Source organism: Alligator sinensis, unplaced genomic scaffold (assembly GCF_000455745.1).
Source record: "Alligator sinensis unplaced genomic scaffold, ASM45574v1 scaffold1485_1, whole genome shotgun sequence".
Lineage (NCBI taxonomy): Eukaryota > Metazoa > Chordata > Crocodylia > Alligatoridae > Alligator > Alligator sinensis.
The window spans coordinates 170,017-181,439 of NW_005842962.1; the positions used below are offsets into that span (position 1 = coordinate 170,017).

General features: G+C 44.2%; 1 pseudogene; it reads left to right on the plus strand.

The window, feature by feature from the left end:
* Positions 1–5,246: 5,246 nt before the first annotated feature.
* LOC102374853 lies at positions 5,247–6,189 on the plus strand (annotated as a pseudogene).
* Positions 6,190–11,423: the final 5,234 nt, after the last annotated feature.

Consider the following 11,423-nt stretch of genomic DNA (forward strand, 5'->3'; position numbering starts at 1 on the left):
ACCATTCGACCTCGTCATCCCTTGGGGCGCTCTGGTGAACAAACGTTCCCCCAGATGCTGGTGGTCACCCCTGACAAACTTGTAGGTGGCCATCAGATCACCCCTGAGCCTGCGCTTTTTCAGGCTAAAGAGCCCCAGGGCTCTCAGCCTGTCATCGTAGGGTCTGCTTCCCTGACCTCTGATCATGCGCGTGGCTCTTCTCTGGACTCTCTCAAGCTTCTCCACATCCTTTTTGAATTGTGGAGCCCAAAACTGGACACAGTACTCCAGCTGCGGCCTCACTAAGGCCGAGTACAGGGGGAGAATGATGTCCCGGGATTTGCTTGAGAAGCATCTATGGATGCAAGCCAGCGTTTTGGTCGCTTTACTAGCCGCCGCATCGCATTGCAGGCTCATGTTCATCTTGTGGTCAAAGATGACCCCCAAGTCTCTTTCTTCCATAGTGCTAGCCAACATAGCACTGCCGACCCTATAAGGATGCTGCGGGTTTTTTTTCCCAAGGTGGAGAACCTTGCATTTATCGGCGTTGAACACCATCAGATTCTCGTCCGCCCACTTGCTGAGCCTGTCCAGGTCAGCCTGGATAACCTGCCTGTCTTCTGGTGTGGATGCTTTGCCCCAAAGTTTGGTGTCATCGGCGAACTTGGCCAGTCCGCTTCTGACTCCAGTGTCCACATCATTAATGAAGATGTTGAACAGTATGGGTCCAAGGACAGAGCCTTGGGGGACCCCACTGGTCACAGGACACCACGATGAGTGACTTCCATCGATTACTACCCTCTGGGTCCGACCTCGGAGCCAATTTTCCAGCCAGTGGATCATGGAGGACCCAAGGCGACAATTGGCCAGTTTCTCCAAGAGGCGATCATGGGATACCAGATCGAAGGCTTTTTTGAAGTCAAGATATATGACATCAATCTCTTCTCGCTTGTCCAGGTGATAGGTCACCTGGTCGTAGAAGGAAATGAGATTGGTCAAGCAAGACCTACCCGCAACAAACCCGTGCTGGCTATCCCTTAAGATGTTGGCGTCGGCCAGTCCATTAAGGATGGCCTCTTTAATAAACTTTTCTAAGATCTTCCCCGGGATAGAAGTCAGGCTGATGGGCCTATAGTTAGCCGGATCCACTTTGCTCCCTTTCTTGAAGATAGGCACCACATTGGCCTTCTTCCAGTCTTAATACTCCTGTTATTAAAAACTGTTATTGACACTCCTGTTAATAAAACTAAGGTTGCTGTTGCCTGTTTTTCACCCACCAAGACCCCACTGTTTGATCATATTCAGCTCAGGGTCCACTGTGATCACTATGTCTTTCATTCCAATTCTGCAGCCTAGTCAATGTCTCCCCAGTAGCTGTGTCTACATGAGACACTGATGCCCAGTAGCTGAAGACTTTCTGCCATGTAATGCTACTGTGTAGTAGTCACAGGCCTCTGTGCAGTCAGAGTTTCATGTAGATGCAGCCAGTCTGTATTTTTGCATGCTGTCATTTAATCCCAAGGACAGGAGCTTGTACTTGTCCTTGTTGAATCTCACCTGATACTTGCAGATCATTTCTCCAGTTTACCCAGGACATTCTGGATCTTAGTCCTGCCATCCAGTGTCTGCACCTCCACCCAAGCTGGTGTCATTCATAAATTTGCTAAGCATGGCCTCAGTGCCATTTTCCAAATCCTTAATAAGATGCTAAACAATTCTGGACTCGGGACAAAGCCCTGGGGAATGCCATTTGATATCTCCCTCATTCAATTCACTGTGCCATTCATTGAACATGATGATCCAACCATTTTTGTGGACATCTTATACCACTTTCATCTTGTCTGTATTTCCTTACTTTGTTACTGAGAATATTGTGGGAGACAGCGTCAAAAGCTTTGATAAAGTCAGGATATATCACATCTAATGTTCTATCTTCTTCCACAGAATTTGTCACCTTATCACAGAAGGAAATCAGGATGATTAGGCGTGACTTGCCCTTGGGGTATTTTTGCTGGTTGTTTCTGATCCTTGGGTACATTTACAAATCTAGTTAATGTGAAGCAATAAATTTGGGGACTTATTGCCCCTTCCATATGTGCCATTTGAACATACACCCAGGACTGCAGCACATTGAGTTGGATCAGAGGAGTCCTGGCTGGCAGGGGGTCTGGGGGTCAAAACGTGACCCTTCCCCCCTCCCCCCCCCCGGGCTCAATGTGCTGAAGAGGGGCTGGCTGGGGCATGAGGGTGCTCCAGTGCAGGGCTAGCCAGCAGGCAGTCCTGCACTGACATGTCCTCATGCCCCAGCCAGCCAAGGCAGCATCTATATGTGTATTGTTGCAGAATAAAAAGGTCCAGAGCAGGGTAGTGCTTGTATTTACAAGTACTATCTTGTTGCAGAATTAATTTGTTTACTCCAGCCTAGTAGGGACACACATGTAGATGTGCAACATTTACTGCAGAGCTAATTAGTCCACTGCAATAAATGTTGCATGTAAATGCGCCTCCCCTTTGTTCTCTTCAAGGTTCTTCAAAATAGTCTTTGAGGACCTGTCCCATGATTTTTCCAAATACTGAGATCTAACTTACATAACTCATAACTAACAATTCATCCTCTCACTTTCATCACAAACTTCTAGAGGTATTTTGCCAAATGATCAGAATTTTTTTTTTTTTTTTTATTATTTTGAGCAATGTCTTGTCTTTTTCTTTAGGGATTGGTTTGAGAATGAAATCTTTGACAGGTTCACAAGGGATTGAAGCACTTTGTGTAGATGTTGAATCTTTAAAATGGAAAGCATCTTCACAAGTTTAAGTCAGTGCTTAAATTATCATCTAATTCATAGTGAAGAAGTCATTTGTGTGGATCTAGAGAGAGGTGAAGATTTTTTTGATTTATTCTATCGTCCCTTTCTGCATTTTCTCTTTTTCTTATTAAGCAAATTCTTTTCATTGTTTTTTCTTTCTAAGATCAAACATCTTCCTGACTTTGCATAGGAAAAGAATACATATAGAGAGTGAGCTGATAAACTGTGTAATGCTGTTGTGGGTAACTAGATAAGCAATAGAATAAGGGTTTTTTTCTTGTGCTTTGTATGGATATGACAATAACAGGTCAGGCTATAAATCTCTCTTATTCCACTGTTCTAATCTGGGTGCTGATAACTAAGGAAATACTAAGTGTACCCTAATTTTGTGTACCCTTACATTTTAATATGTAAGCATTAAAGGAACTGTAGCTGTACCTTAATTCTATGTCTAAGCTTGCAAAAGAAATCCTGATCCTGGATGGACTGTAGTTTTGTCTCTGCAGGCACTGAATGGCCCTCAGTATTGGGAAACATTTCCTTATTTTTAAAAATGATTTTAAATAAATGATTTTTGAAGAGATAAATTTATGGCATGCTTTTAGGATGGGAACTTTAAAGAGGTATAATTGTACTGAACATCCAACTCTCACTGGAAATATAAAATCATATACACTGTTTTGACAGCTTAAATACACTTGATTCCTATATGTTTTATTTTTTTTTTTGTATACTTATTTGGTAGTTTCCTAAGAATAAACATTTCTGTAACTGAGTTTATGAAACTTAACCTGTCATCTGATCTTAGTTTAAACATGAGAAAATATGGCCTGAATTCAGAGCCATCATCAGAGTTCCTATGATAGCATTGTGGTGATAACCCAAAGTCAATGGAGGCACAATGCTGTAATATGTAACTATTTTGGTATGTATGCCAAAAGATTCTGGAGGGAGGATCACTAACCAAAAAAAGTTTCCAATTAAGTATTCAAAGGGATGAAAATGGTACCAGTAGTAAAATGGACTTGTTCTAGGAAAATATTCTGAAAATGTATAAATACTTTCTGTTTTCATCTTTTTGTTGTTGTTGTTTTTGCATTACATGACATCCTTAACTCCACTGGAAAGAATAGAGGGAACGCAAGTTCAGCAGAAGCACTAATGTTGCATTAAGAGGAGAGAGCTCTAAAGACAATGAGAAGAGAGCCAGTAAGATCTGTAATCCTGCAAAAGGTATGTGTGAAAATGTGGAAGCACTGATTTGTTGTTTATTCAAATTATATGGTTTAATTTTTCTTGAGCAGACAGGTAGTTAGCTGTGTTAGTCTGAAGTCAGGTGGAAGGCAGGGTAGATTTGCAATGTACAGATTTAACTAAATCAGTAATGTGTAGCTTTTGTAAGCAGTGGGCTTGCTTCATCAGTTGCCCTGCTTCCTCTTGTCCTTTCACAGCATCTGATGAAGCAAGTCCTCTGTTTAGAAAAGAATATTATTCTTTTATTTACATGATAAGTATTACTGCGTCCTGAGCAATCACATGGTAATGTTTCCTGTGATGACTTATGCACAACTCTCTGCTTGCCAGTCCCTCCTGGAACCTCAGTGGAGTCTTGACTCAGCTGCTGTGAGGAGCTGTGTCCTGTTGGGAATATAGGTTGGAGATCAGGAGGAACTTTCTGGCTGTGAAGGTGGCTAAGAATTGGAACAGACTACCTGGAAAAGTTGTAAAATCTCCACCCTTGTAAATTTTCAAGAACAGGTTGGACAGAAACTTGTTTGGGATAGTTTAGTCAGGGATGATCCTACGTTGATTGGGGGCTTGAGTAGATAACTTTGTGAGATTCCCTTCCAGCTTTACTTTCCTATGGTCTTTTGATCACCTGGAGGACTGACAAACTCCAGTGGCTGTTGCTGTTAAGGGTCCTACCCATCAGCATCTTTGTGCGCCATTTTGACTGGCATGTTGCCACCCTGCATTTTCTTTGAGAAGGAGATGTAGGAATAATTTCCATGCCGTCCTTGACTTCCCTTATCTGTGATGGCTCAAAATGGAAGGCAGCTAGCTAATTCTAAAAATGTGAACATATGAAAGACATGTGAAAATGGTGAAGGGAATGTCAATTTCTTGTTATACGAGTGGTTTTTTCTTGATGACTGCTTTGATGCCTAGCCCCTTTAGAGTGATAGCCTTCCTCACATTAATTCTCTGCTTTTATCATTTTTATAATAAAGGCTAAAATGTCTGTCTGTCTGTACAGGGTCTTCATAAAGTCCTTGTGCAGAACCTAAGTTATTAAAGTTTAAAAGTGCACAAGGACTTTATGAAGACCCTGTATATCAGTCCATTCTTCTGTCTATATATTTGTCTACTCTCAATAGGCTGCCTAGTTATTTTTCTTATCAGTTGGCTGCAATTGTTTACATATTCATTTTCATTCTTATAAAAGGGGAATACGAGGAGATGGAAGCCACTAACCACACCAGGGTGTCGGAGTTCATCATGAAGGGGCTTTTTGAACATCCCCACTTCCAGGGTCTGTTCTGTGGAGTCATCCTGTGCCTCTTCATGGCTGCCATCCAGGGCAACTCCCTGATCATCCTGGCAATTGCCCTTCACCCGCCTCTGCACAAACCCATGTACTTCTTCATTGCTAACCTGGCTCTAATTGACATTTTCTGCACCTCCAATGTACTTCCCAAAATGATGCAGAACCTGATACTGGAGAAGAAACCATCTCCTTTAGTGGCTGCATGGCTCAGCTCTTTATCTTCACTTTTGCAACAGCAATAGAGCTTGTGCTCCTCACTGCCATGGCCTTTGACCGGTACATGGCGATCTGTCATCCCTTACACTATGCAGCCATCATGACCAAGAGAGTCTGTATTATATTAGCAGCCTGTATCTGGGCACTTGGTGTCATAACTTCCCTTGTGCACACATTGCTTATGCTGCCTCTAGATTTCTGCGGGCCCAACTTCATCCAGCACTTCTTCTGTGAGATCCCAGCCCTGCTGGAATTGTCCTGCAGCTCAACTTACCTCAATGAAATCATGGCCTACATGTCTAATATTTTTTTAGCTATGGTGAATTTCTTGCTGATAATTGTATCTTATGCCTTTATCATCAGAAGCATCCTGAAAATCCAGGGCTCAGAAGGAAAGCAAAGGGCCTTCTCCACATGTTCCTCACATCTTGTTGTGGTTGGCCTCTACTACTCCACTATTATCTATACCTATATCCAGCCACCCTCCAGCTATTCCATGGATAAGGACAAGATGGTGGCTGTGCTCTATACACTTGTTCTGTTCTGAATCCCCTGATCTACAGCCTGCGCAACAAGGAGGTCAACACGGCCTTCAGCAAAATCGTTCCATTCTGTAAGCGAGGGTCATCTTGGCAATAGTGAACCCGATTCCTTGAAACCTTGTGACATGTATTCTGGATCCCTATCTGATGTAAAAAAATTGAACCAGCTGGGTTCCATACACACCAGTTGATACACTGCTTAAAAGCTGTTAAGTTTCTAGTCTTTCGCTGAAATGGAACAACAATGTCTTTTGTCCCCTGTGTACAATGAAGGTAGTATTTTTGTTCCTATTGTTGGCACCGGATTTGTGACCCAGATACCTTGTTCTGGGCATACCCAAACCCTCAGACTGACCATGACCTCTTCATTTGTTAATAGGTGAATTGTATTGATACACAGTGATAGCAGATAGGAATAATGCAACCAATTCTATATCTACCAAGCCTAGAGTTGTCACAGAGAAAAAATACATCTGGCCAGTATGCAAGCTTTACCCTGAGGTTCTCTCTTGAATGTCAGATGTCAGCAGCCTGTCTCATGGGCCCCACTGAGGCCCAACCCACTCCTCAGTGGGGCACGTGAGACAGGCTGGTGGTATGCCCTCTGTCTATGGTAGCTTTGGGTTCCCCTCTCGGGCACCCTTTGCTTCTCTGAAATCCCTCCTTTTGTATTCTTTCTACTCTCTCTGATGACTCTTCATCTCTGGACATTGTTGATTGATCTTCCTGTGGTCGTCATACAGTGCACTTTCTGTCCTGTCAGCATATTCCTTTGTTTCACAAACCCATCATATGCACTTGACTTAATTTGGTTATTTACCGGTTTCTCCTAATTTGATCTGTCCACCACAACCAGAAATCTCAAGGGCCCTGCAATTTGGCATTGTGACCTAATGCCACCTTAACTCATGTTTTGGAACAGTGTGGTACATCTTCAGTTTCCCAGCCTGTGTGCCTGCTGGCTTTAGACACAGTGGGCCTTGAAGGAAACTTTGTGACAAACAGGCATTTAGAAATCAATCACCATATTTTATGGTGCATAGGTCGACACTTTGTATAAGTTGACCCCATATTTCTGTAAAAACAAAAAAAAGTTAGGATTTTTTAAGTCCATTGTATGAGTGATCCTGCATTAGTGTGTGAGGCCCTGGAAGCCTGGGGGCGCTCATGGGAGAGGCGGTGTGCTAGTGGGCTCCTGAGATGTTGGATCAGGCCCCAGGGAGCTTGGGCAGCACACAGCCTGCTGGCAGCCCATGCGGTTAGCCCTCAGGAGTGCTGCCACCTTGGAAAGGACTGCCTCTCCCTGCATAGCTCAGGGGCCGCCCAGCCCATTGGCAACTTGCCCCCCACCTGCAGGAAAGGCAGGGAGGCTCTGCCATAAGCAGGGTCAGGCCCCTCCCTACTTCTACCTTCATCAGGTTCCTGTGACTGGCAGGACACCTGGTGCCACCTGGGAAGAGGTTGGCTTGCCCCAGGAGCAGTGCACGGTGTCAAATGGGGGGCGGGGAGAGGGAGAAGGGCTGGCCCTTCTGAAACACCCCTAGCCTTTCCCCGCACCTCTGCCTGACAGTCTGCACTGCCCATGGAGCAAACTAACCCCTGGACCATTGTTCTAATGCAATATCTATTTTACTTACAAGCCAATTACCAAAAGCAAACCTCTAAATATCATTTTCTAGCCATCACCCATCACTATTTGCACTCCTATTAACTTTAATAATTCATGATGACTCACACTACATAAAAGAAGGCACACAGTACAGTACATTCATCTTAATATATGGCATTTAATAGAAGCATCATTTTTTTTCAATGAGTATGAAGAAAAATATGCTAATTAGAGCAAATCAAAGGAAGCAAAACCAAACCAAATAAAAGCAACTGATCCCAGTTCCCTTGTTTCCTTTTCCCCCCTCTGTTTTCTGTTAAATATGATATCTCAAAGTTTTATATCCATATGTGTGATTTTCTTATGGATTTTAATATAGTACTTGCTAAAATTCCCTTTTTAATTCTCACTTGGGACTTTCGTTGAAAAATCATGTGAACATCACAGACTAGGGTGCGCTAATGCTATTCCAAAAAGGATAAAATGTTATAAGCCCACTGTTTTCTATAATATATCCTAAAATAATATTCAGTGGTTAGGGGTCTTCTGATAAATTATTGTTGCCATTCTGTATCATCCATGCATCATTAGTGTATTTTAACCCTTTCACTTAAGTCTCAGGAAAGGAAGGATGGAGGGACAAATGAAAATAGGAAAGAAAGTATTAGAGCCTTTAATGAGCAAGTAACAAGAAAGGACTTGATATCCATAATTTTCCTTCATGTAATTCTGTTGGGTGGGAGATGGTTCTTAAATGGTAAGTGGTAAATGCTAGTACAGGCAACCCTCGTCATTTGCAGGGGATACGTTCGGAAATGGCAAAATCCACACATAAGGCACTGTGTTCATGAACACTGTCTGTGTTCATGAACTCACTGCCCCCGGCTGCTGGGTGGGGGGTGTGCTGCTCTGGTGATGGTGGGAGTGCAGCGGTGGCAAGCATGGAGCTACCAAGGAGCTCCTTTAAGTGTATTTAAGAAGCAGGTTCGGCATTCACAAATACTTGAAATCATAAATGCTGAACCCGCGAATAGTGAGGGTTTCCTGTAATATTTTTTGAGAGGATAATTGTTAGTGTTAGGTTCTTTAATTGTAAGTGTCATGACCCAATGATTGTGTGTGCTTCGGCACTGCAGAATTATTTCCCGCCACATGGAGCTTTCCTTGCACGGTGGATTTCTCAGCTGCAGAGAGAAATCCCCAGTGCAAAAGAGTTCCCGCCACACACATGCAAATTCATACCCCATTATTGGCTGTTTCTAAATTATTTCCAAGTGGCGGCTAGCAATTGGCTTGCTAGTCGTATAAGAGGTTTGAGCAGTTTCCGCCCAAGTTGTAGAGGACTCCACAACCATCTCGTGGGGACTCTGAGCACGCAGCAGAGTAATAGAAACTTTGTGTGTGTCTCAGAGGAGTTCAGCGGCCTGATCAACCACCAACCTTTTCCTGTCTCGTTCGTTAAATTCTTCTTAAGACGTATCTACGGTTTTTGCACGCTCGTCAAGGGTATCCAGAGCTCTGTCATGTTTGTTTTGCGGAGCCTAGCAAACTCCGCTCGTGTGTCTTTGGTGGAGCCTAGCAAACTCCACGTGTGTTTGTCTGTAACTGCAACTCAAGAAAGTTTTTCCTGCCTGCACCGCAACCACCTACGGTGTAAGTAAAACAATCTTTCATTAACCGCTACGAGTCCATGCCTAATTCTAGTCCGTCGTGCAAAAGTACCCGCCCTACCATTGCGGGCTCCCAGCCACAGCCCGCCGTGCGCCCCCGAAAGCCTCGGGCCGCTCCCGGCCCGCACACTGGCCACCAGCAGATGCTGCGGCTCCATACACTGCTCATGTCCAAGGCACAGACCTGTGATATCTCTGCAGTTTTGGGCACATCTGCATTGCTTCCAAGATTGCAGATGGAAAAAATGAGCACCATCCATGTATTCCTGCTCTACACACTTCAAACCTGAAATGAAAGCAGTGAGGATGTTCTGGAGATGCCCCTGACTGCTGTACTCAAACACAGCAGAGACAGATATGGCATAAACACACACAAATATACCCTATAAGGGCTTAACAAAATGAAAGCTGAGAGAGAAGGTATGGTCACTCTCTAAATAGATCAGGGTTAACAATACCACCATCCCCACACAAAAAAAACTAAGCTAAAGGACACGGCTGGCACAAGAACAAATAAGTACAAACTAGACAATCATAAATTAAGGCTGGAAGTTAGCTAAAAACTTTTTTTTTTACTATCAGAAGAATGAGTGGGGGAAGGAAGGGTTGTTTGAGAGAGAGAGAGAGGTGGTCAGTGAAGAGCATCAATAAATCAGTATCACCACTCTTCCACATGGACAATTATCAAGCCAAGAGCACTCTGAATATCAGAGTAGGCAACCACAGTCTTCCCCATGAGCATGCCCCAACTGATCAAGGAGTCACATTACACCATTGCCTCACCTGTAAACATCACATTCAGAAAGTCAGCAGTAAAGTCTCTCCACAGGTAGCTGTTTTAAGACATTTAGCCTGCATGACATAGTGTGCCAACTTCAAAATGCTCCAATGCAAGTCCATTGCAATGGAGCAATATTCCAACTTGCAATGGAATATGCCCCAGCAGATTACTGTGTTCCTGTATGGTCCAGAAATTGTCACATAGCCTGTTCTGTCACAAAGGTCTTGAGCAAAATACCTCCCACAGCCTTTTACACTAATTAGATAAGCCAGAAGTCCCACGCATGGCCTGATGGACGGCCAGAACATACCAGCATGGAACATCTTATGCTAGCGATCATCGGGGTCTCATACTGTGCATGGAACCCCAGAACATGTGCATTGGGACTGACACCGCTCCAGCAAATAAGACCATGGCTTCACCGTCATCTACGAAACCCTGGAACCGTTCCAGTGACGATCCACAGCATAGATAGTTGTCTTGAGGTCTATGGGCGAAAGAACATTGTTGTCCTTCAGATTCTGCTTAACCCGTTGGTTAACCAACCTGTAAGTAATCTTCTTTGTCAGTTGTCACGACTGCGTATCCTGATGGAGCCAAGAATATCCAGCGATCGGGAACATCGATTCCCGACCGAGGCTCAAAGCGCAAGACATCGCGAATCCGATCTCCCACCGTTGCCACAGAGAACACCAGAGGAGCGATTCATGTTTGGATTTCTCCTACAGCGTTCTGGACTCAATAGGCGGCAACTTCGGATTTTAGGGGACGCAGGCCAATGGCAACTGGTGTATGAGTTAGGTTTTCATTATTTAGAAGTGTCGGGGCCGAGGGGCTGTGGCCAGCAGCCCGGGCACGTGGACCGGGGAAAGGGTCGGCACGGCAAACTAGAATTAGGCACTGACGCATAGAGGGTGATTAAAGATTGTTTTACTTACACCGTAGATGGTCGCGGTGCAGGCAGGAAAACTTTCTTGAGTTGCAGTTACAAAAAAAAACACACACGTGGAGTTTGCTAGGCTCCACCGAAGACACACGAGTGGAGTTTGCTAGGCTCCGCAAAACAAACACGACAGAGCTCTGGATACCCTTGACAAGTGCGCAAAAACCGTAGATACGTCTTAAGAAGAATTTAACGAACGAGACAGGAAGAGGTTGGTGGTTGATCAGGCTGCCGAACTCCTCTGAGACACACACAAAGTTTCTATTACTCTGCCGCGTGCTCAGAGTCCCCACGAGATGGTTGTGGAGTCCTCTACAACTTGGGCGGG